Here is a 23,721-nt window from a genome sequence, read left to right as displayed (position 1 = left end):
GGTTCATGTCATGTCAAGGGGCAGTTGTTGATCTGCCTTTGGCGACGTGTTAGGATGCGTGAAGGGGCGTGCGTGCGTGGAGATGTGCGTGACACAGGTGTGTTGACTTGGTCCGGTGACGATGGCGGCATGTCCGTAGTGGAGGCGTTGACTTCGGTTGATGGTGGCAACGCTTTCGGTATCGATGTGTTGATGTCGTCGCCACCAGATATTGAGAGAGCTAGAAAGCAAGAGAACTACATATTGAGATAGAGAAAGGGATTGAGATATTGAGGGATATAGAAAGCAAGATAACAACAGACTGAGAGAGATAGAGAGTAAAAGAATGAGAGATTGAGAGTTAGAGAGAGGGAGGATGAGAGATTGAAAAATTGAGAGATTGAATGAGATAGATGTTGGAACCTAACTCTCTCTCTCTCTCTCTATCTACCTCTCTCTCTTCAATGACTCACACAAAGAAGGTAGGAACCAGAACTCACTCTCCCAGTAGTTCACACAAATATGGAAGATAAAGCTCTCACTCTCTTGGTCACACATAGATAAAAGAAGAAAGAATGAGCGCCAAATAACACTATAAGAGAGGAAAGAACCAGTCTTATGTATGCAACATACTTCAACAAAATAACTCATTCATGTAGACTTGGTTATCCAACGACGTATTCAATCCTAAACCCCAAAAATAATTCATTCAAGATTAAATAATAGACAATAGAGGGTTAGAGAATGAGAGATTGAGAGAGAGATAAAGAGTGAAAGAATGGGTTGTTGATAGAGATGCAAATATAGATAACACAATATTGAGATTGAGAAAGAGAGACAGTGAGAGAACGTGAGATAGAGAGAGACAAAAAGTGAGAAAATAAGAGATTGAAAGATTAAGAGAGAGTATGTGAGAATGAGAGGAAGGATGAGAGATCGAGAGAATGAGAGGGAGTACGAAAGAATGAGAGTGAGCACGAGAGGATGAGAGATTGAGAGAGTGAGAGATCGATAGAGTCCTTATTGACTCAGTCAGAGGTGCTGGTGTGGTTGGTGACTGGTGGTGGCAACCGCAGCGATAGCTGCAAGATGGGGGAAACTATCATGATCAGTAATAGTTTCTCTCAAAGAGGGTACCCGATAGAGCAATTTCTAATTTATAATAATATTATGATAGGTCTTTGGTCTGGTCCATTATTTGTGTTCAGACCTTAAAAATGTACCGATGTTTTAGTTCAGTCCAGTTTGACTAAACTTTGGTCAGATCGTGTGCTTTCCTACACATCATAAACCTAGAGTAATAGAAAAGTGAGAGGATTGATGATATGGCCATCAAGCCAAATCACACCATGTTTATTTAAATTCATTGCTTAAAATAATACATTCATTATTATTCCACTGTGATGCTTATAATGAAGTCTATGAATACGTGCAATGACATAGTGAATTATGATGATATCATAATATAATGATCACTAGTTTTCAAACATGTATTCTAAATATTTCTACTTGGTGGATAGTCGAGATGAGCATCAATTATCAGGATAGAATAACACCAACGTATCCTACTTATAAGATTTTGTGGCTATTAGTGTGGCGATGGTAAGACAGATAGAGGGTACTCGTTGGGGAAAATTTCACTGAATTGATCCAAAGAATCCCCAAATGGTATCATACCTAAATGTTAGTCAGGTTGATTCATGTCATAGTGTATAAGTGATCCATTGAACTGAGACACCAAGCACATCTCATGGATGGACAACTATATTTTGACTATGACTTATGAGAACCTAATTATGAGATTCAAACAAGTGATAATTTGGAAGTAATAAGAAGCTCACATATGTGATTGATTGGTCAAAACGAGATCATCTGCCCTCGTATAAGAGGAGATTGACTCAAGGAAGATGATGCATAAAATTCCTGGCTGGTGTAGTGAGAATATTTGAGAAGGCATTCTCTAATGATCCCCTTTATGCATGAGTACTAATTGAATGACAGATTAGGGTTTGATAATAAACCATACCCTAAGTCATTCGAGAGTCTCACGTGGATGATGGATTCTACATATGCGGTAACTGATGACTGTAAAGGTTCCATGGGAGAGTTCAAACACTTCTTGGTATCTCTTAGAGCATGAGGTGTAGCTTGGCAACCCACGGGCTGGAAACTTAACCTATTGATTAATTGAATCGATCCTTAGTTAATTAATCAATATGTTGATATAGTTAATTGGCTAATAACTATTATTGGGCCATGAAAAGCATTTACTAGAATGATAATGGTCTTAGAGGGTAACACGCGTAAGATCATGTGGGCAGAGGTGAATATATTTTATTTTATAGGGTTTTTGAGAAAAACTTGAAAAAATATAAATAGGAAAGAGATGTCGGACGTTGTTGATGGCATTGTCCGATGGGTAATTCACTATGGAGATGTAACTATGTGAGGCGATGAATCCTTGGCAGAGGTACATGCAGTCCCTGACTCGTTGGGATTCGTTGAGCTCCGGGCTCCAGGGTGGGCGATCGATGATGGAGATGGTAACCTTCTGACCCTCGTAGGTGTAACGATGGCGACTACATCATCAAACAGACTAAGTTTTTTGGCGCTCGCACGTGAAGGACGGGCTCGACCCGTACCTAGGAAATCACGCCTGATGTAATTTTCTTGATAAATTCTCTCCCCTAATCTAACCCGAGCGCGGGGGAGTGCAGCCAAAAATATAATAAAAGACGTAATATAACTGACGAGCAAGGGGAACAGATACCTCATTGGTGGTGACGCTCGTCATCAATATCTTTGTCGGTGTGCAGCCTATGCGGGTATGTACAGCGGAGACATGCCGAGGAGGGGCATGGTGTAGCTCGATAGGCGGCAGAGGTGCGGCATTTGAGCGTGGCATCAGATGAGAGGCAAGGACGAATGGGAGACGTTAGAGAAGAAGTACGACGAATGGTCAAGGCTCAATAATAGCTTTTGGATTGGCGGATCCACGCGATTGGGCCAGTCAACATCGTCCATTATCGCGGGAGTGACGGTTGTGTAGAACTCGAATGCAGGCAGCAGCAGTAAGGAGGGCAGCGGCAAAAATGACTTGATCGTCCATGACATTAGCCAGTAACAGATGGGACAGACTCGGTGCTAGAGGTTGTCGGGACCGCCGCGCATAACGGCAGGCAATGATGGCCACGTATAGCACAAGACACGGCGTGTTTATAGTTGCAGTCATGATCGTGTCCAGATGAACAAACCTGAATGGTGTATCAGTCGTACGTATTGACGTCCAAGCAGCGTGCATGACTAGTGGGCCGTCCGTGGCATGCTCACTAGTGGCAGCAGCTCGCAGGTTCTGTTCGGGGAGTTAATGCCAGGGCTAGTGCAGCAGATCATTGTTTCCCATGGCATGGACTGGAACAACCACTCGGGTTGTCCGCAGTAGGCGTAGGATCCCGAGCAGTCGTCAACACCTAGATCTCTGTTAGAAGGACGAAAGGGCGGCGTAATGTTGCGACGTAAGACCTTGGGATCATTCCTGGACCAAACAGTGAGTTGTGGGTTGAGACTAGACTACGCGATCGTTCGGAGATGGCTCACGGAATCTGCTAACCGAGAAGGACCACGTCGAGCGGTGGTGTTCAGCGGCTGGGGGCTTTGGCAGAATGTGGAGGGGATCTGACCGCTGACAATGGTGGGCCCTAGGAACATCCCATTGATGCATGCATGAGGGTGGGCGATCTGTGCATGGGTAGGTCGTGGACAACCAAACTGATGGTGTAACATGTGAAGGATAGCGATGAGCCTTTCAAGCATCTGACGAGGGCCGCCGGTGGCTGTAGGGCTAGCAGTGGCGTTCAGCAGCGATGCCCAGGGCAGGACTGCGCTGGGAGAGGGTTTGGCAATCCTCTCCTTACTCTTCTTCTTCTTCTCTTCCTCCATGTTCTTCTTCTTCCTCCTTCTCCTCCCTCTCTTATTCTTCTTGGGGTGAGACCTGAACAGCAATGATAATTGCCACAAAGAAATTCCAGATCTGAAATGGTTTGATGCCCATCATGGCCTTTGATAACTTGCAAATTAACATGATTAATTGATGAATTTTACATTATATTTATGTGTTTTAATGACCGTATTTGCATGTTATCATATTAAAATGAAGATAAATGACTTACACTTTGATTTTTACTATTATTTCTAATTTTTATCATTTTTTATATGTTTTATTTAACCTCATTTCATTGAGGAAATATTTTTTGCAGGGCCTCAAATACTTGGCCAAAGGTTGGTAAGTAAGGGTTTTCCTATTTTTTTAGAAAATTTCCCATATTTTTATAAAATTTTATGACCATTCTATAGCCAAGAAATGATTTTTTTCTTATTTAAATAATACAAATGCTATTTATTTGGCATTTTTATAATTATATATATATCTTTATATATATATATATATCAAGGGGCATCCACGTCATTCGCCTAAAATTCGGGCAAATACGTGGATGCGTTATATATATATATTAATAAGAAAATCATTATTAGCTCATTATGGCATCGCAAATCGTGATGCCATAATGAGAAAATTATTAGGTGGAAAAGACAAAACGTCGGCATGATCGGCGAGAAAGGTATGTTTTCATCTTTTTAATAAATGCCTCGTCGGTTAGCCGCGTGCATTAAATGCACGTGCTAACCGACACACGTGACTCAAGATGCATACGGCGTCGATTCGCCGCGTGCATTAAATGCACGCAGAAATCAACGCCGTGTGTATTAAATAAATGGCGGTAAGCTCACCTTTTTTTATTCTTTTATTATTTTGTAGGCGCTGATGAGTGACGTGGCTTCTTTATAGCCGTTCAAAGAGACGAATCATTCTCCAATGATTGCGGGCGGCGGACGCGGACAACCACGTGTTAGAATGCAATCCGAGAAGGTGGAAAACGAGAAAAATAATGCGGACCAATCAGAAAATGCCGATTTTGGAGATATATTGAAGAGAGATAAAAGATCCAAAGGTGGAGATTAAGCGCCACTAAAACCTTGATATCTTGAGATCTAGATGTCTGATTGGGCTGAAATTTTGAGGGCATGTTTGTCTTTCCCCCCTCTACATTCCCTATGGTTGGATATTTAAATAGTCTGGAAAAGGGTGAAATTTACTTTTTGAAGCTCTCTCCAAGGATTTGGCCAGGAAGGACACAAGAGTTGCTTTGGAAGTCGACAGTTCTTGATTCTGCACTCAAAGTTGTAAGTTTCTGATTTGTATTTCAAACTTCTTCTTGAACGATTCTAAAAGCGCCAAGGCATGGGCGAAATGTACATGCCCTAGAAGTGTTTTTGAATGAAATTAGCACTGAATTTTGATTCTGAATCAAGATATGGTTTTTAATCTTTAGTTCTACATCTATTTTGAACATTTCTGCATTTTTAGATTTTTAATTTAGGTCGCATTTCCCTCTTTTCATAAAATTGTTCACTTTCTCTCGCTATGTTTGATCTCTTACTTTCTCTCTCTAGATTTCAATTTTCATTGTTTGTAAATTTAATTTAATATATCAAAAACCTAAATATAAAATTTCATCCATAAATTCATCCATCTTGAACTCAAATTTAAAAATCCCTTTCTTGATTCTTAAATCCCCAATTTTAATTCATAAAAAATGTCTTAAATTTTTTATAATAATTGGGAAATTAATAATCCAAATTAATCTGATCTTATAATTGAGATAATTCTATCTTGAGTTTTCTGGCCAAAATATTTAAATTCAAAATTAAGTTTTTACTTGATTTTGATTAATTAAAAACATTATTAAGTATAAATAAGGTTTATTAATTGCAAAATTAATTCATCCTTGAATTAATTCATTAATAATTGGATAAATTCTTTCTTGCTGCCTCCTTGTGGTCCGACGCCTTGCTTGCTCTATATTCTATATTTAGTGATTAAGGGTATTTATAAATTTTATTGTGTAAGTTTAAACGTCAAATCAACGACATATTTACACGCATTTTTAGGCTTGTCAGCCTTTTATAGGGCCATAATGGGCCCTTACAAGAGGGTCCATTATGGGGTCCATTAAGGGGCCCTCTTACATGGGTTCCCGTTACAACATAGAAAATAAACTAAGAAACATAAAGAAAGCCACATAGCAGACGATGAACATAACACAACATGACAACCGACACAATGAAAATGAAAACACAAGCATGATAAAACAAGGTTATAAATGAGGACGAGCCAACGAGAAATCCAAATCCGTTGATGGCGCAGTTGTGCTTTTATTTTCACCCGGGGTGTTAAACACGGATGTTTTCACCTTCGCCTTGGCATGCCGGTTGGGCGGGACGTGAACCAGAGAGCCGTTGATGGCAATGATGACACCTCCAATGACATGTCCGATGGGATAAGCTGGCACACTCCATCAGGAAGGAGAACACATTTTAAGCACCCAGGCCAGTCAGAACTAGAAGCAACCCTTTCTCCACTCATCCATCCCAATAATTGATGCTCATCTCGACTATCCACCAAATAGGAATATTGGGAATACATGTTTGAAGATTAGTGACCACTGTATTATGATATTATCATAATTCACTATGAGATTAAATGTATTCTTAGACTTCATCATAAGCATCATAGTGGAATAATAATGAATGAATTATTTTAAGTAATGAGTATAAATAAACATGGTGTGATTTGGCTTGATGGCCACATAATATCCACCAATGAGGTGAGGAGACAACCTTCACAGATTATTGATGGAATAATAATAATATCCACCAATATTTTTAAGTGATGAAAAATGAGGAATAATAATAAGATTATTGATATTCAGAATCAAACGAGAGACGTAGAGAGAGAGAGATAGAGAGATTGACCAAAAGGGAGGGAGAGAGAGAGATTGAAATAAAAAAGAGAGATTGAACGAGAGCGAGCGAATGAGTGTGTGTGTGTGTGTGTGTGTGTGTGTGTGTGTGTGTGTGTGTGAGAGAGAGAGAGAGAGAGAGAGAGAGAGAGTACAAGAGAGGGAGAGGGAGAGGGAAAAGGAAAGAAACAGGGAATCCGAGAGATAGGAAGTTTGAGAGATCAGGAGAGAGAGAGAGTACAAGAGAGAGAAAGGGAGAGGGAAAAAGAGAAACAGGGAATCCGAGAGAGAGGAAGTTTGAGAGAGAGAGAGAGAGTACAAGAGAGGGAGTGGGAGATGGAGAAGTAGAGAAAGAGAGAATTCGAGAGAGATGAAGTTTGGGAGATCGAGAGAGAGTACAAGAGAGGGAGCACGAGACGAAGAGAGAGAGAGGGAGTGGGAGAGGAGGAGAGAAAGAGGGAATTTGAGAGAAATGAAGTTTGAGAGATCAAGAGAGAGTACAAGAGAGGGAGCGGGAGACAGAGAGAGAGGGAGACAATGAGAGAGAAAATGTATAAAATATCTAAAAGTAAACATTTGAAATATTTACTTGTGGATGTCCTTCCATCCCCTGTGATAGGTAAACCATTTGATGAGGGAACAAGACTGAAGGACAATTCTATTGACGGCAATGGAAACATGATGTAATTTTTGAAAATCTTGGGACATGTGATGGGATAAGAGACGTAAGGAACTGTACGCCATACTCTTGTTCATCACCACTAGTCATCTGCCCCATCATGTGTGCTGTCCCGGACGTACCATCCCCTAACTGTCAAGTCAACTGCCACTTTTTAAAAGGAAGTACAAGACTAATTGGTGGAGAACGAAGGCAGACCCCCCCTTCCCTTAACGAGATAAAACTTGCTTTTGTCTCTTTTTTTATTTTTTATTTTTATTTTCTTTCTTTTAATAGTTTTCAGTTTTTTATTGTAATTCCAAACGTCTCAAGGGAGAAGGTTGTAAAAGCCCCCTCCCTTGCCATGAACAATTGGTGAATTTTGGAATACAAAACAGGTTTCATTTTCACCCCTGCCATCTTCGCCGCTGCCGCGTTACCGCCGCGCCGCCCCTCGGACTGCAAATCCTCCTCCTCTCCCTTGCGACGACCCGTTGCCGTTGTTTGCATCGTCTCCGCCCACTGCTGTCCTGCATCACTAATCCAACAGAGAGACATAAGGAAAATATTTATTGTAAGCTCTTGTTTAGACAATACAATACGGGCAGATGCTGGAGAGCAGAAGAAGTATGCATCTAGAGGGAAGGATCTTCCGACCCTTATGGTTGCTAGACTTCTTCTTTCAATTCTCACTCATTTTCTTCTCTCGTCTGCTCTACTCCCTTGTTTAATGATCTAGTTCAAGAACTATGCTGACTCTGGTTTTCTATTTCTTGCAAGAAGGTTTTATAAGGAAGAACTAATATGTATTATTGCATGACAGTACCAGTGATCCACATGCATAAGAATAGTGAAATGGTTGATGCTTCTCAATTCTTTGACATAATCCTCGTGGCCAAGAAGAAACTCTTCATGGGAGGAGTTAGGGTAACGATCACATTTAGTCATAGGAGACAAAGAATAAGATGATGATAACTATGAATTGAATCTTCACTAGTGTTAAGGATACTTGTCATTCCAACGTCCTTGAGGCAGCCCCAGACACGATGTCGACTAACAGCAAGCATCGTCGCCCTTAACCTGACCAAGTGACGATCATCATTACACTGATGACTGCTTTGGATGTCATTTGAATTTTTACTAAATTCATTTCATTAAGTTAGGGGACATCAGGCTCTATAAATACATGTACATTTTAACTCTTTAGATGTAGAAGAATATTCTCTAAATTTGGCTTCTACTTCTGTTGTCTCTTAGAAGCACACCCTATCAGGGTCCAAAGGAGAATTCCCTAATGAAGGCTTTGTTCAATGACAGTATGGAAGAAGAAAAAGATCACCAAAAAAAGCCACCACGCAACATGTTCCCCCAGTAGGAATCAAGCTCAATTGGGTGAACTACCCACTGTGGATGTGTTGTTTAAAGGCCGAATTTGTGTGATGGAGGACCATCTTGAAGACCAAGACCGAGCTCATCAGTAGCCATGTTGTGGAGCCCAAGCCGACGTGAAGGACCCGAGCTTCAGGTACCCGACTTGATGACAAGCCTCCACAGTTCGTTTACTTTCTACACTTTTATTTCCTGTACGGATTTTATCAAGGGCCCGCGTGTTTGGCACTCTCGACATCTTTTTCTTGTTTTTGATTGGTTTTTTTAGGGTCACTAGGGGAAGTCCTCGCCACTTTGGACATTCCCCTAATTTTGCACATTAGGGCAAACCTCCCCCTACCCTATATAAAGGAAGGTATGCCCCTTGTGTTTGTTGGAATCCCTTGACAAATTGAAATGTAATTCTTCTTCCTTGTGGGTTCCCACTCTCCTCCCCATGGGGTCATAGTTTCCGATTCCCCACCGCAGACTCAAGAACGATGATCGTCGATGATTCACCGCCAGGTTAATCGCCGCTGATCTTGGTTGGGACCTTCTGCACCCCCTTTCGCCGTATGCCAACTTCACCACTGATGAGAACTACTGAGTCGTAGGCCTAGACACTACATTGAGAGTTAGATAATTTTCCTTCTCGGTGTCAGCACGTGTTGCTCTTGATGATGGTCGTGGGTGCCTCTGGGATAGTGATTGTCTCCCCACATGTTGGTCTTCGAGCTGGTCTGTTGGGTCATTGGGAGCCGGTCCACTACCCTAGACCCCACATGTCATCTATCCATAATACCGACCTGGGTCAGTGGTTTTGTGTCATACTTTCTCATTGATTTAAATACGATTGCATTATCCATCCTCATTCCATCACATCTTATCACTTCCCCCCTGTGGTGTAACACGGGCCATTCGATCCCAGCACTTTGTGTTACATCATTGTGGCACAAGGGCTAGGTAAGCACCTTACCCATGAAAGACCATCATTTAGTCCAATCTTTACAGATCTTGTAAACTCGTGAAGGAAGAAGGATATGGCAGCTATGGCAAAAATGATTTCATCCATGAGCGACAAAGTGCTCCCCATCATACAAGAAAGTATGACAACTCTTGAAGCATGGAGAATGCTCAACAGTGAACTACCCTCCAGCTCGGAGTCAAGAGTAATGGAGCTAACACACAAGTTGCATAACATTCGACAACGTACACAAACCATTGATGAATTTTTTCAAGAGATACAAAGCATCGCCACTTCACTTGGTGTTGTCAGATGCTCCGTCCATGAACACACACTAAAGTTTTTTCTTCTTCAAGGACTTGCCCAAAGTATCAGGCCTTTCATACTAGTAGGAATACTCGCATCAGTACTCACTCTTTGGTACTACAATGGCTATGTTAAGGTTCCTTAGAAAATATGCTAACTTTTTGTGACATAGAGAAAGGCAAAGAGGAACTACCTCTGTAAGAAAACCAAGCTCAGTCAAATCAACATAAATCAACACGCTCAAGCAAAGGTAATGGAGGTTGTGGACGTGGTCGCCAAGGTGCAGAAAACTTCAATCAACAAACTAGAACGTGTCCTAGATGAAAAATATGCTAAAAAATTGGGCCTTGTGTGGATGTACATTATGATCGATTCGGACCAAGAACTACACAAAATGCGTCTCCCTCACCGAGCACCAAGAACAACTACCGTCCGATTCAAGCATAGTTTCTATCTCCAAGAGCCACATCCTCTACATCAACCCATGCTCATACACACTAGTATCCAGATAGTGGAGCAACTCATCACGTTATTGTGGATCCTCAAGTTATAAATCAACTGGCATCCAATCAAGGTTCAAACAAACTCTTCATTAAGGATGATTGGTTTGCCATTTCTGCTACCGGTAGTTCAATATTTTTACCAAATCACACAACATTTGTCTTCAAAATATACTTCACATTACTAAAATTACTAAGAACCTCTTGTCTGCTCATCAGCTTACACTTGACAATAATTTTTGTGTTGAATTTCAGCCACTTGAAAATAATTGTTTTGTCAAGAATCGACGGATAGGGGTCATTCTACTCAAGGTGATGTTTGAGACATACTATATCATCTGACATCTTCTGTGCACAAACTGCTTTTTGTCAGACAAGTATTCCCAGAGCTCTCTCACCCACCACTTGGCCATCCTACTTTAAAATTTTTGAAAAAATATTATTGTACATTTTGGTTTCCCACTAAATGATATGCCTCGATCACGTGTGTGAATCATGTGCCATGTCGAAGGCCAAACAATTATGATATGGTCACTCTAATCATATTTTGAAACATTTGGAACTTATTGACTTTGATCTTTGGGGACTTGTAACTGTTATTTCTAAACTTGGATTTTCCTACTGTGTTACATTTATTGGTGCCTTCAGTAGATATACCAGGTTATTTTCTATTAAAAGGAAAAGTGATTTACTCGACACCTTTCTTCTATTTCAAAAGTCATTTGAAAGAAAATTCACCTGGAAAATCCAATCTCTCCAATCAAAGTAGGGCTGAGAATACAGGTTTGCACCAAACTTTACAGAGAGAAGGCATTCACCATTGCATCACTTATCCCCATGCTCTTCAACAAAATGTTGTGAAATGCAAGCATTGCCACATCATTGAAACTGTGCTTTCAATAATTCATCATGCAGTTGTCCTCTAGTGGTACTGGGATGAAGCCACATCAACTGCAGCCTATCTCATCGATCGACTCCCTATGACACAACTATATTTTAAATATCTTTTTGAGATGCTCTATACTCAATCTCTCGACTACTCTTTTCTTAAAAATTTTGGATGCATATTTCCCCAATCTCATGCCCTATGTAACCTCCAAGCTAAGCTATCGATCCAAATAATGTGTATTTCTCGGCTACAACTCTCTCCATCACGAGCACAGATGCCTCAACCTTCGCACAAATAGAATTATCATTTGTAGGGATATTTTATTTGATGTGATTATTTATCCGTTTTCATCCATCCACTTCCCGATAATACCTCTATCCAATAATCAACTAAGCCCTACTATGTTATCACATTGGTCCACATCAAACCCATTAGTCATCTCAGATGAAGATCACATCATAACAATTCTGAATCTCAATGACTAGAAGAAGGGTTGCCCATTGCACTAAACTATCATGAAACTTGCAATCCCGTTTTTAAAACGACATCACTTTGCATACTTCTTTCTCTTGCTTCAAGTCATAACTGGAACATTAATCAACTAAACATCTCTAATGACTTTCTTCATAGTGATATCGCCGAAATAATTTACATGTGTCTACCACCTGGTTTTGTGTCTACCCAGCACCCTCATCATGTATGTCGTCTCTGTAAATAATTTTACAAGCTGAAACAAGTTAAGTTCTTTCTTTTCTACGCTTGGTTTTATAGGATCTCCTACCAATTCCTCCTTTCTTTTCAAACTAACAGCCAACGTACCTGATAAGCCTAAAAATGCACGTAAAATATGTCGTTGTTTGGGCTTTTAGACTTATGCAATAAAATTTATAATTTCCCTTAATCACTAAACATAAATATAGAGCAAGGGGTCGAACCACAGGGAGGCAAAAAATAAGAATTTTTATCCAACTTTGATAAATTAATTCAAGAATGAATTAATTTTGCAATTAATAAATCTTAATTATCCTTAATAATATTTTTTAATTAATCAAAATTAAGTAAAAATTAATTTTGATTTTTAATATTTCGGTCAGAAAATTCAAGATAGGAATATTATAATTTAAATCTCAGATTAATTCAGATTATTAATTTCCCAATTATTATAAAATTTTAAAAACAAGTTTTATGAATTAAAATTGGGAACTTAAATAATCAAGAAAGGGATTTTTAGTTTGGACTTCAAGATAGATGAATTTTCATTTCAAATTTTATTTTTAGGTTTTTTATATATTAAGTTAAATTCCTAAACAATAAAAATCGAAATCTAGAGAGAGAATCTAAACAAATTAACCTAGAGAGAGAAAGTGAAGAATTTGGGGAAAAGATGAAATCCGACCCTAAATTAAAAAATATAATGAAGCAGAAATGTTTTAAATTGATGTAGAATTAAGGATAAAAAATCAGATCTTGAATCAGAATAAAAACGAAGTGCTAATTTCATTCAAAACAAACTTCTAGGGCATGTACATTTCGCCCATGCCTTGGCGTTTTAAAATCGTTTAAGAAGATGATTGAAATACAAATCAGAGACTTACAAATTTGAGTTCATAAGCAAGATCTGTCGACTTCAAGAATCCTACCTGTGTCCTTCCTGGCCAATTGCTTGGGGGAGAGCATCCAAAAGTGTTTTTTGCCCTTTTCCAGACCTCCATTTAAAGATCCAACCGTCTGGATTGTAGAGGGAGAAAAGAAGAACCTACCCTCAAAATTTCAGCCCAATCGTACTTCTAGATCTCAAGATATCAACGTTTTAGTGAGGATTAATCTAAGCCGTTAGATTAAATTTTTCTCCCCTCCAATAAGTTAGGAAATGGTGCTTTTCTATTGGTCGGAATGCCTTTTTCTCGTTGTCCCCGTCCTCGGATCACGTCCTGACACGTTATTGTCTGCGTCATCAGCACCCGCAATGATTGGAGAATATTCTCCCATTTAAAAATAAAGATATATATATTTAAATCGTATAGCCGCAATGTTTGACTATTCATCTCTCCCTTTTTAAATATATTTAAATCGTATAGCCGCAACTTTTGATTATTCTTCTCTCTCTTTTTAAATATATTTAAATCGTATAGCCGAAATGTTTGACTATTATTCTCTCTCTTTTTAAATATATTTAAATCGTATAGCAGCAGTGTTTGACTATTCTTCTCTCTCTTTTTAATATATTTAAATCATATAGCCCCAATGTTTGACTATTCTTCTCTCTCTTTTTAAATATATTTAAATCTTATAGTCTCAATATTTGACTATTCTTCTGTCTCTCTTCTGTTCTTATTTAAATAAATATATCCATCTATTCGCCCGAATTTTGGGCGAATGACGTGGATACCCCTTAGTAAATATTTAAATATATTATAAATGCCAAATAAATTAAATATATGTTATTTAAATATGTAAAAATCATTTCTTGGCTATATAATGGTCAAAAAATTATATAAAAATATGGAAAAATTCCAGAAAAATCATGAAAACACTTACCAACCTTTAGCCAAGTATTTAAAGCCCTGTAAAAATATTTCTTCACTGATTCCATGTAAAAAATGATAAAAAATCAGAAATAATAATAAAATGAAAGGGTAAATGATTTATCTTTATTTTAATATGATAACATGCAAGTATAGTAATTAAAACACATAAATATAATGTAAAATTCATTAATTAATCATGTTAATTTGTAAGTTATCAGTACCGTAATATATTCTTATCTACGTAGACACCATTTCAATACCAAGTCGCACAACATTTCTTAGACCATCGAAGATCTACATGATGTGGGATCAGCCAAGAGGTTCCTTGGTATTCAACTTCAGCACAACCAGGTAAGCGTTTCCCTGTCTCAAGAAAATTATGCAATCAAAATACTTCTTATGGCGAACATGGGCGATTCCAAACCAGTATCACTCCATGCTCTAGTTCATGGACACCCAAGAGAAAAGGGAAATTATAACACATCTCAAATGTGATAGCACTGCTTACAACAGAATTGTAGGTAATATATAATATTTGACTATCACACGTCCTGAAATTGCATTTGCTGTTGATAAAGCATGTTAATCTATACATGATCATCAACCATGTCATTGGAGATAACTAAAACATCTCATTCATTACATAAAAGGTTCATTTCATTATTCCCTACAATTGTATAATAACTCTTCAAACATACTTCATATCTTTAGTGACACAGATTGGGCCAGTGGCCCCATTAATTAAAAATCTACAAGTAGTTTCTTAATATTTATGGGCAGAAATCTCATTAGCTAGGTCTCTAAAAGCCAGACCACTGCTGCCCGCTCAATACAAGGCTGTAGCCAACTCTACTCCTGAATTCAAATGGGTATAATATCTTCTTCAACTTATAAGTTTCTCCTGTCTTTTTCAAGCATCAAATAACCACCCAGGTTTGAGTCCCGCGTCTAGATGTCTTTATAGTTACTCGCACTTTCAGAATAATGAATTGGAAAAGATAGTTTGTGAACCAGATTTCGAGTCATACAATTGTAGAGACCTTTTTTGAGTCCCACACGTATGGTCAAGAGGAAGGACGCTGGGTTGTGTTTCTTTCAACTGCCAGCCCTAAACAAGGTGACAGTCCCAAACCATTTCTCGTTCTAGACATTAGACAATCTCTTGAATGACTTCTCCTCATGGAAGCGTTCTCAAAGCTCTACCTACAATCGGACTATCATCAGATATACATGCGTGAGGCAGATATCAAAAGGAATACATTCCAAACATATCTACGTCACTATAAAGATATGATAAAGGTTGTCCGATGCCCCAGAAATCTTTAAGGTCCTCATGAACTAGGTTTCCATGCTCTACTAGCAGTTAGTTCTAGTCTTCTATAACTTATGAAATAATCTTGTGATTCTTCTTTCTCTACTTCTTCATTTTCTTATTTTTGAAACAAAATTGAATTCAATGGTGAAGGAGGTTTCAAATATACCTATGTGGAATTGATCTACACTTTGATTTTTCCTAGAATAAATGATGGAAAGTTCTTAGAATGCATTTAATATTTTTAGACAACCATAGAGATTTATTCTTTTTTGATGGGACAAGGCAAAATTTTTCCTAGAATAAACCATGGTAAGTTCTTAACATGCATTTAATATTTCTTAAACAAAAATGGAGATTTATTCTTTTTAATGAGATTTATTCTCCACGTCTGCCACCGCCTGGTGGTTGACTTTGGTCTCTATCTTCCTACAGGGGACGGCTTCTGACTTGGACAACACTTGTGCTCCTTCACAGATGATAACTGCCCATCATCCACTGCTATCACCAGCCGGCCTTTCATGATAGCTTCAACCGTGTGGTGGTTCTCAGTGTCACGCCCCAACAGATACGACCTGCCCCGAGCGCCCGAAGCCTGGATGCGTTCGGTCATATCACTCTCCCGTCTTTATGGTATTATTCTGTTCTTATGTGCCATCCTCGTCTGGTCTGCCACCAAATTTTTTTTTTCAAATCATAGGAATAGCCATTGAATTTTTTTTTAGGGACTTCTATTCGTTTGTGTCAGATCTTCGTTGCTCTAGGCGATGGTCGGGACGCTCATGGACAATGATTGTCCCCCATCCCAACGACTTTCGATCTGATCACCCGGGTCATTGTGAGCTTGAGTGTTGCCATGACCCCTCATGTCGACTACCTGGGATGCCATACTGAGTCAGTTTTTTGCTCCCATACTTCTCCTTGAATTTCTTCAAATGAGTGCATCATCTTTCTATTTGCATCAGGCATATCGCCTTCTCCCCGTGGTGTTACATGAGTCGTTCAATCCCGTCATTTCGTGTTACATCACCATGTATTTAATTTATTGTCTTGTTATCGTAACTCCCTTCTCGGTCTAACTCATTCTTCTAGTATCCTCATTATCACTAATAACTATCTACATAATATTATATCCTTAATTACTTTTCATTGTGGATACAGTCCATTCTTCTCACTATCTAAACTTAAGGGAGTACATGCTTATATTTTTATCTATTAAACCCAAAAATACCAATGAAGAATTAAAACCCAATTTTGGGGTATATCATGCATACACTATCAGATGCATCCATTAGAACCATTAATAATAATATTTAGGGACAGTTCCTTCTAAACGTTTTTCCCTGGCTTGGATGACCCAAGCCTTTTTCAATGAAACACTTGACAACTTGTTCCTATGTCTGGAATGTATTGACTTAATCCCTCTTCTCAGCCAACGGTCTACATCGGAGAACAGGTATCTCCACCAACATGGCACCAATGTCTCAGCCATCCATCGTTTTGCATTTTGCAACACACCGTTCGTTGGTTTGGTTGCCATCTACTTGACTTCAAAATCATTGTCTTTGCACTTTGTGTGCTCTAACAAAAGCACACAAACTCCCATTTACTTCTTCACATATTAAATCCGCTCAACCTCTACAATTGTTTCATTCTGACTTATGGGGTCATGCACCTGTTAAGTCTCATTTAAGCTTTTCTCACTATAATTGTTATTGATGATTACAATCGCTTTACCTGATTTTATCTGCTCAAAACGAAGAGTGATGTTCTGTCTACGTTTGTTCATTTTCAAACACTTGTGGAGCGTCAATTTTCCACGAAAATACTTGCCTTTCAATCCGATTGGGGTGGTGAGTTCCAGGCTTTGCACAAACATCTTGAAGATCGTGGAATCTAGCATCCGGTGTCCTGGCCCATACTCCCTAGCAAAATGGTACTGCAGAACATAAGCACCGCCATATCATCGAAACATTTCATGCTCTCCTTAATCAGGCAATGATACCACAACGTTACTTGGACGAGGATGCTGCTATAGCTACCTATCTAATGAATCATTTGTCTTCTCCTCTTTTATCACACAAATCACCGTATAAACTTCTTCTCAATGGTACTCCTGATCTTACTTTCCTCAAAACATTTGGTTATCTGTGCTTTCCAAATTTACGTGCTTATGTTTCTAACAAGTTAATGAACAGATCAGATTTCTGTGTCTTTCTAGGCTACAGCTCTCATTATAGTCGTTACCGGTGTCTCTCCCTCACATCAGGTAAATCACTTATCTCTCGTGATGTTGTTTTCATGAACAGATTTTTCCTTGTGCGAACAACGCAAAGTCTATGTCTCCTCTTTCATCCACTAGTATACTTGGGCCTTCCCCACCCGCTCTCCATCCTCTCTACCCCGCGCCCATTCAATTCCTACCTGCCTCCGCGCTGTCCGCACCGTCATCCCTACCTAGTCCACATTCACCTCCTGAAATTTCCCCCAATTCCTTTCCTCTTGTCGCTCGACCGCTTCAAACTGTTGCGGATGAGTATACCCGTATAGATCACCTGGTGACCACCATTGCTCCTCCACACTGCTATCAGGTCCTTTTTTCTATGATAGAACTCAGCTCATACGCGGTTGCTGGGAAGGATCCTGCTTGGCGTTGTGTCATGCACTCAGAATTTCAAGCTTTTCTTCAAAATGGCACCTGAACACTTGTCTCCTTCCATCCCTCGTTCTGCCTGCTTGGCTATAAGTGGATCTACGAACTCAAACTTAATTCTGATGGTTTTATTAACATCATAAGGCTCGCATCCTTGCTCAAGGTTATCAGCAAACTGCCGGTTTTGACTTCATAGATACCTTCAGACCAGTTGTCAAAGTAACCTCCATTTGTCTACTTCTTTCTATTGCGGTTTCACAAATCAGCACATTCACCAGCTTGATGTTTACAACACTTTTCTCCCTGGTGACCTACATGAGACTATCTATATGCGCCAACTGCCCGGTATTCAACATCCTCATTTTCCCTCTCATGTTTGCCCTCTTCGCAACTCTCTATGTGGTCTCTAGCAGGCCACTCGTGCCTGGTTCTACAAACTTTCTATTTATCTTTGCAAATTGGTTTTTGTGATTCTTGCATAGATTCTTCTTTGTTTTTTAAAATCACTCCAACCTCTCCCCTCTATCTTCTTATTTATGTGGATGATTGATGGTGCACGCCATCAAGTATCATCGACGACGTCATCTACGCCGCTCGCCACGGTCATTGACAACCGGGTAAAAATATGCTCATTATCGCATTTTCATTTGCAATGTTTTTAGTCGTGTTTTGTGTTTTCCCATTCACGTCATTCTGTTTTTGTTGCACTGCGATGCGTCCTGTCTATGCTGCGTGTCTGTGGCGTCATGTGGGAGGTGGATCCTTAACACTTTGGACCCCTCCTCCCTCATTTCCCTTTTGTTTCTTTTTATGTTTTCATTTTCTTTACTTTGTAATGGGGAAAGCCCGTCATATAAGCACACCCCCTTTGTTGACCCACTTAAAGGGTACATTACCTCCCCCTTTATTAGGGAAGAGCGGGGCACCCTATGAGGTAGACCAGGAATTAACGGAGTTTTTTTTTATTGTGTCGGTCTCGCCCCCCATCCATCTAGAGATAAGCAATAGAGGGGGGAGGAAAGGAGAACGCTGAAGCAGCGAGTGGAAGAAGTCCGCTCCCTCCCTCACCCTTCTGTTTCTTCCAATCCGGCCCCCTCTTACATGGAAAATTCCCCACGATCCCCATTCCCACCGTAGCTTCCATATTCTTGCCCCGCTAGGAGGAAGAATCCGCCAGAAGGGGGATACGAGGAGGATCTGATGATCTCCCTTTCTCACTACTCCTTTCTACCTCTCTGGCCCTCTAACGTGGGAAATTCCCCATGATTTGGGATTCACGACTGCTAGCGCCATGTTTCTGCACTGCTAGTCAACGTCCGCATTGTCGCAGTCCCTCCTTGCAGCGACGCACAGAAATGGCGACCTGGGCATTGCACGACGAATTGGGAAGTTCAATTGGATTTTTTTTTCATCGGTTTGAAGGACCTCAACGAATTTTCAATCTCCTATGTGTTGCGAGCCAATCTGGAACTCGGTCACTCTGGGAATATCGACGCTGATTTGATCATTCTAGACTTTAATCGCTCCCAAGAGGATCTGGTCGCTATCAAACCCCGTTTGGCATACGTGAATCCATCCACTGGGCACCATAGTTTCCGATAGTTGCTGCACGTCTTCCTCGATGTGTGGCTGGCTTACCCAGGGACCTACTGCTGCCGACGCGCCATCGTTGACCCTAGGAATTTCAACCCGTGCCGTCGGCTGGTGGTCGCGACTTGTGCCAACACTCGAACAGGAGCGACTAGTCGGGCCGCAGATCCCCTTGATATCCTGGGCCACTGATTGCCGGTGCATGACGGCCTAAACTGCCAGCGGCTATTGGATGCCACAGGGACTCCACCACTCCGCAGTGACTGATTGTTGCTGCTCGCACCTGTTACGACATGCACGGGCTGAATATCCACCGTTAGCCTTAACGGGATTGGCAAAGTTGCTCAAGTTGTGTCGCCATCATTGATTGCTCCACTGTCTCCTCTCCTCCGACCTTTACACCGAGCTCCGACATTCCATCATTTGTCGAGCCGCCGTCAGCTCTCTGGCGCCTCTCCACCACACCCGCTGCGACCGCCGTGACCTTCGACGACCCACTGCACGATGAGCCACGCCGACGATGAGGTACACCATCCTCCCACCGCTCATTTAATTATCACTTTCAATACACTTTCTTCTTGACTCTACCATGCTCGTGCTACATAGGTGACAGAGGCAATTTTAGAGAAACTACAACATCACGAGTGTCTTACCGATATGGATGACTCTGTCTATCACGTGCGAGCCCTACGGAATTGATTTCGTTCGGCCGTAGCCGCCTTCGTCGTTGCAACGAGGTTCGAGAGGCCACCGTCACCGTCACCCCAATGACCGCGTCCAAGCTCGGAGCTCGGCGCCTCCCTCGAGTCATAGTCTGCACGTACGACACGTAGGATGCATCTTCATCACGTCGTAGTTATATTTACCCGTTAGAATTTATCCGTCGAATGACGACACCGTCGACATTTGATACCACTACCTATTATCAGTACTGAGCCATCATACTCGGTGTCGACTGGATGACGTCCTCGACGACATCCGACGTCAATGATTTTCTGGTTATCTGCTATAATCGCACGGGGGTATCCTTTCTCCTTGCTTCCTTCCTTAAGTTTTGCCATTCGGGATCTTGGACCTGCTTGTCATTTTTTAGGTATTCAACTCATTCCACATCCTAATGGGCTTCTCCTCTCTCAGTCACACTATTTGTCTACTATTTTGCATCTCACAAACATGAGTAACTGTAATCCTACTGTAACACCAACATCCACATCCCTATTTTTCTAAGGATGTTAATGAATCATGTGATGTCACTTTGTATCATCAAATTGTCGGTTCTTTACAATATCTCACAATCACTTGACCTGATATTCGCTATGCTGTGAATTGCGCCTATCATCGCATGCATAATCCATCCCTCAACAATTGGAAGGTGGTACAACACCTTCTAAGATATTTCCAAGGCACTGTTAATTTTGGTCTTATGTTCTATCGAAATTCTAATTCTCGGTTAAGTATTTTTAGTGACACTGATTGGGCCAAAGATAGTCAGGATCGTTGTTCAACTAGAGGCTATCTGATCCACCTCGGCTCAAACCTCATTTCATGGAATTCCAAGAAACAAGCAATGATATCTCGGTGTAGTACACAGGCTGAGAACAAATTCCTTTCAAATGTCACATCAGAACTCCTCTAGGTTCATCTTTCTTCCATGAGCTTCAATTGTCAACAACTGGCATGCCTACGCCTTGGTGTGATGATAATCTCAAATTATGGGGTTTTTTACTGGTTTTTACTAGTTACTCATGTGAGTATTGAGACAGTCAACAAATAAAATTAGCCTCACAGCCATAGGGCGAGTAAGGTGTCAAACCACAAGGAGCAGGTAAGGAAATAATAATTTTCTTTCAGTTTAACTTGTCTTATCAACTTCTTATAATTTATTCTAACAATAAATTCTAAGATCTTCAGTATTATGATTCTGCAGCAAAAGTGTTTGTAGAATCTCAACTTTAGTTCACTGAGCAAATTATATAATAATCAAGAAGAACGGAGTAGGATAATCTTCAGTACATAAGTAATGAAATGATCTTCAATAAGTGAGTTAAAGATAGATTTTTAGTAGACAGATTGTAGAAAATTATCTTCAGTAGATTTAGTTTACAATTATCTTCAGTAAATTCAATTTAGAAAATATCTTCAGAAGGTTATATTTAATTTAGAAAATATCTTCAGATGGAACTGAGCAATTACAGGCTCTCGCATGTAAGATTGCTCAGTTACAGACTCTCGCCTGTAACTTGGGCGAGAGCAGGCCAAGCATGCGGCCTTGGCTGCGCGCGGCATTCTGTGCGCAGGGCTGCGCACCGCCTTCTACACGTGGGCCTGCATGTGGGGCTGCTGCTTGCACAGCTTGAGCTGGGTTGCTGAGCTCAAGATCTGGTGAAGATGGATGGAATGGAGGGAAATGGATTGAGATGGATTGAACACAAGAACACTTTTGAACAATAACTTCAAATTAACCTAGAACAAATGAACAATTTTAATTGGAAATGTTGGAAAGACACTGATTGGTGCTTTCCAACGCAACCTGGATTGTCTTAGAGGGAGAATTACACAAGACTGAAACTGAGCAATCACACATACCTTATGTCACAACCCTTTCGGCGAGGATGTGATCTTCTTGCTCAAGCTATTCCTCAGCTCTCTTCTTCTCCCCAACTCCAATGCTCATCATCTCTTGGAGGGTCTGCCGAACTCCTCTCCTCCAAGCCCCAAAACTCTTTTAGCTGAAATTCCAGACAATCTCAAATAACTCTTTGAAACAGTATTTATAGGTTTCCTCTCCTGGGGACAACTCTCGGGCTTCTTGGGTTTTTAGGATAGGCCCAAGTAGGTGATTTTTAGTCCTTTGAGAATTTGGCCTTCAACTTGTGGAGGATAAGTCAGTCTGCTTAATCAGGTGCCTTCCCTGTTGGATTTCATCTAAATCTGCACTCATTAAAATGAAAGATAAGATCCAATCCACTTGATTCTCTGAATCAAGTGCGTTAGTAAAAATCATACTTTGAATGGTAAATATGGAACTAATGCTTGCAAATAATCATTTGATTAATGGCAATTACCTGATTATTTTATGACATAATTACGGTCATAAAGCGACAACATTGGGGCCACATACCTTGCCAAGAACCCAGTCTTCGACGCACGTACAAAGCACATTGAAATTGACTTTCACTTTGTCAGGGAATGTGTGGCAACTAAACAACTTCAAATTGGATTTACTTCCAGCAAGAACCAGCCAGTTGATATATTAATTAAAAGTCTACCAAAGCAGACATTCTTACGAATCAGACTCAAGCTCAATGTCTTTTTGATCAAGACCTTGACGGGTCGTGTTAAAGCAGATCTTGCGGATCAACCCACATCTCACCCACATGTCCCGAAGATCGAAACCAAGCAGCGTTCAAAGACAGAGTTGACTAAAACCAACCCTAACTCAACAACAATTAACGCCGATTGAGGGTTTTACAAAACCTTATAAATAGTCCTATCATCCTCTTGTAACATAGTGAACTTTACATTCATTCTTGTTATTATTATGTTCTTTAGTTTTCTTATCCTCTTCTGTATTCCTCATCTATCTTTCTTAGTCACCATTGTGATCGATTTCCTCTTTGATACTCAACACCTCTCTCTCTCTCTCTTGATCACTTACTCTCCCTCTCTCTCAATCGCTCCCTATCTCTCTCTCTTGATTGCTCCCAATCCCTCTCTCTCTTGATCGCTCCTTCTCCCTTTAGATTACTCCCTTTCCTCTCTCTCAATCACTCCTCTTCTTCTCCCTCTCTCCTTTCTCTCTCTCTTGATCACTCCCTCTCCTTCTCCCTCTCTCTTTCACTCCCTCTTCATCTCCCTCTTCCTCTCCCGTATCTTTCTATATCTAACTCCCCTTTGATGAAAATATATGTAGCCGACAAGCCAATCACACATTCCACAGCTCATTCCATGTTCATTAATGTAACATATTCATTATAGTGCACGTGTGGTGCATATAACTAAGTCCATGAATACATGATCGGACTTGGTGAATTATGATGAGATCGTAATACGGAGGTCACTAATCTTTAAGCATGTGTTCTAAACATTCCTATTCAAAGGATGCACAAGAAGG

General features: G+C 40.3%; 1 long non-coding RNA gene across 1 annotated transcript; it reads left to right on the top strand.

Moving 5' to 3' along the window:
* The first annotated feature begins 18,963 nt into the window (after positions 1-18,963).
* Positions 18,964-20,875, top strand: LOC144706051 (uncharacterized). Its single transcript, XR_013582164.1, has 2 exons — positions 18,964-20,132; positions 20,214-20,875. It is a non-coding gene; the product is annotated as an uncharacterized LOC144706051 (long non-coding RNA).
* The last annotated feature ends 2,846 nt before the right edge of the window (positions 20,876-23,721 follow it).

The sequence above is a fragment of the Wolffia australiana genome, chromosome 7, assembly GCF_029677425.1.
Source record: "Wolffia australiana isolate 7733 chromosome 7, ASM2967742v1".
NCBI classification, from domain to species: domain Eukaryota; kingdom Viridiplantae; phylum Streptophyta; class Magnoliopsida; order Alismatales; family Araceae; genus Wolffia; species Wolffia australiana.
Note: the sequence above shows the minus strand (reverse complement) of the source record. Positions and strands in the feature narration are given on the sequence as shown.